Here is a 3596-nt window from a genome sequence, read left to right as displayed (position 1 = left end):
AAAGCATGGTGGTGGAAACATCATGCTTTGGGTCTGTTTCTCTGCAAAGGGGCCAGGACGACTGATCCGGGTACATGAAAGAATGAATGGGGCCATGTATCGTGAGATTTTGAGTGCAAACCATCTTCCATCAGCAAGGGCATTGAAGATGAAACGTGGCTGGGTCTTTCAACATGACAATGATCCAAAGCACACCGCCAGGGCAACGAAGGAGTGGCTTCGTAAGAAGCATTTCAAGGTCCTGGAGTGGCCTAGCCAGTCTCCAGATCTCAACCCTATAGAAAACCTTTGGAGGGAGTTGAAAGTCCGTGTTGCCAAGCGAAAAGCCAAAAACATCTCTGCTCTAGAGGAGATCTGCATGGAGGAATGGGCCAACATACCAACAACAGTGTGTGGCAACCTTGTGAAGACTTACAGAAAACGTTTGACCTCTGTCATTGCCAACAAAGGATATATTACAAAGTATTGAGATGAAATTTTGTTTCTGACCAAATACTTATTTTCCACCATAATATGCAAATAAAATGTTAAAAAAAACAGACAATGTGATTTTCTAGATTTTTTTTTCTCAGTTTGTCTCCCATAGTTGAGGTCTACCTATGATGTAAATTACAGATGCCTCTCATCTTTTTAAGTGGTGGAACTTGCACTATTGCTGACTGACTAAATACTTTTTTGCCCCACTGTAAATGGCCCACCCTGTACATCTAAGAAATGACAAAAGTGTCCAAGTAAATGAAAAATATTTAGAATTGAGAGTCCCAAGTGGTTGATACCTTTTAATGGCTAACTGAAAAGATGGTAACAAATTGCAAGCTTTCAAGACTACTCTAGTCCCTTCATCAGGTATAGACCAATAGAAGTTCTGAAAAATCACATATTTATGCACAACACAGCACAGAAAAATGCCATAGATAAGACAGGTTACAGTGAAGCAGAACTACCATTATGTGAGTGATAAACAGTTATGTCCGTAAAAATAATGGAATAGTTCATAGATAAGGAGTGTGAATGTTTTACTGTCCTCTGATTGAGGTCTAGTACTATTTTATGATGCCCCCACATGGTCAGAGGAGCAAATTTCTTAATTGATGTAAAAAGACATAAATCCATGCGACACATTCATTCCTGCACTAAAAGTGTCAAAGGTCATCATCATCTTATATTCCCAGACTCTTATGTCTCTCTGATATTTGAAGTTACTTTTTAATGCAAGTAATTTTGTGTCCATAATGCTATGATCAGTTATACAAAAAGTATTGCCACAGGTAGATCCCTTCTTTTTTTCTCTTATTGTATGGCGATGAGAGTTCATCCTTGTTCTCAGTTTCTGCCCTGTCTCCCCTACATACAGACCCCAGTTGGACATTTAGTACAAATTATTAAGTACACCGCATTAGAAGTGACACAGCTGAAAGTACCTGGTATCTTGTAATCCTGATGTAAATTGGGGATCTTTTACATTTTTTCTGGTTGCAAGGAAGAGTTCCTGCAGCTGTTTGAGAGGACATGGAGCTTCTGACACTGATACTTCTTAGATTTGGGGGCTGCCTAAAACACAGTAGTGGGGGTCTGGAAAAATGGATTGTAAGCGGGCATCTTTTTGTAGTAAAGGTTGTAATTTCCGTGAAGCATGTAGATTTACATGAAAAACAATTACATTGCCTGGTACATAGAGCAAAGCTGTATTAAAAAGTGCCAGTTAGCTAAGGCTTTTGGTACAATTGTTACCTGAGACATTTATTATTATTCATATTGCTTTAATAGCACGGACTTACTACTTTGAATTATATATATTGTCATCGCTTACATCGTCATTAATGTCCCCATTGGACCCTCAGTTCAATCACTGCAGAAAAAGGAAATCCAACTTATTGCATATTAACAGTGAACACCTGCAGATACCTTTATATCTTGTCTCTCATTGGTAAGTTCTTGGTTAAAAATCCTGCATACCAGCTCCAGACAAAGCTTTCCATGTTAGATGGGAAGGGTCCATGGCTCCCTGCTGTTCTGTCACATCTCTTTGACTGTATTACTCTGAAAACATTTGTTCATTTGTCTGCTTTGCTTCAAGGGGTGTCGACTATGTTTTTGCTATTGTTATACGCATTTCTTAAAGGTTTATTTTAGTATTTTGTGCACCCCACTATATTTTTATGGAGCTGATTAGCGCCTTTAATTCTCTGTTTGTCATAGTCCTTCTTTTGACAAAAGGATATGTAGTGCACATACACCGCACTAGTAAATCTGAGTGTGACTAGGGTTGAGCGAAACAGATCGGCACTTTTCAAAAGTCGCCGACTTTTAGCAAAGTCGGGTTTCATGAAACCCGACCCGATCCCACTCTGGGATCGGGTCGGGGTCGGCGATCTCTAATTAAAAGTCGGGTTTCGTTTTATATATATATATATATATATATATATATATATATATATACAGTATATATATATATATATATGTCATTCAGACACATATATATATATATATATATATATTTATATTAACTTCAGCGCGATATAGCAGGAAAGCCGGTAATTCAATTACCGGCTTTTCATTTCTCCTGCCAAAACCCGACATGATTTGAGACATGGTTTACATACAGTAATTCATGTCATATCCCCCTTTTTTTGCATATTCCACACTACTAATGTTAGCAGTGTGTATGTGCAAAATTTCAGCGCTCTAGCTCTTAAATTTAAGGGTTAAATCGTGGAAAAAATTGGCGTGGGCTCCCGCGCAATTTTCTCCGCCAGAGTAGTAAAGCCAGTGACTGAGGGCAGTTATTAATAGCCTGGAGAGGGTCCACGGTTATTGGCGTTCCCCGGCTAAAAACACCTGCCCCCAGCCACCCCAGAAAAGGCACATCTGTAAGATGCGCCTTTTCTGGCACTTGGCCACTCTCTTCCCATTCCCGTGTAGCGGTGGGATATGGGGTAATGAAGGGTTAATGCCACCTTGCTATTGTAAGGTGACATTAATCCAGATTAATAATGGAGAGGCATCAATTATGACACCTATCCATTATTAATCCAATTGTATGAAATAGTTAAAAAAAACACACACAATATTAAAAAGTTTTTTAATGAAATAAACACACCGTTTGTTGTAATAATTTATTGTACGCTCAATCCAATCGCTGAAGACCCTCGCTCTGTAACAAATACAAAATAATAAACCAACAATATACATACCTTCCATAGAACTGTAACGTCCCACGTTGTAAATCCATCTGAAGGGGTTAAAATATTTTACAGCCAGGAGCTCTGCTAATGCAGCGCTGCTCGTGGCTGTAAACCCCAGCGAATGAAGGTAATGTAGGTCAATGACCTGTAGTTACCTTCATTCGCGGTGATGCGCCCCCTGCTGGATGTCCTCATATGACCTCGAGCCTGGGAACTTTTCCCACGCTCCAGGGACATCCAGCAGGGGGCGCATCACCACGAATGAAGGTAACTACAGGTCATTGACCTACATTACCTTCATTCGCTGGGCTTTACAGCCACGAGCAGCGCTGCAGTTGCAGAGCTCCTGGCTGTAAAATATTTTAACCCCTTCAGATGGATTTACAACGTGGGACGTTACAGATCTACGGA

This window comes from Ranitomeya imitator, chromosome 2 (genome assembly GCF_032444005.1).
Source record: "Ranitomeya imitator isolate aRanImi1 chromosome 2, aRanImi1.pri, whole genome shotgun sequence".
NCBI classification, from domain to species: domain Eukaryota; kingdom Metazoa; phylum Chordata; class Amphibia; order Anura; family Dendrobatidae; genus Ranitomeya; species Ranitomeya imitator.
The sequence above is the reverse complement of the archived record's forward strand: the minus strand, read 5'-3'. Positions refer to the sequence as shown.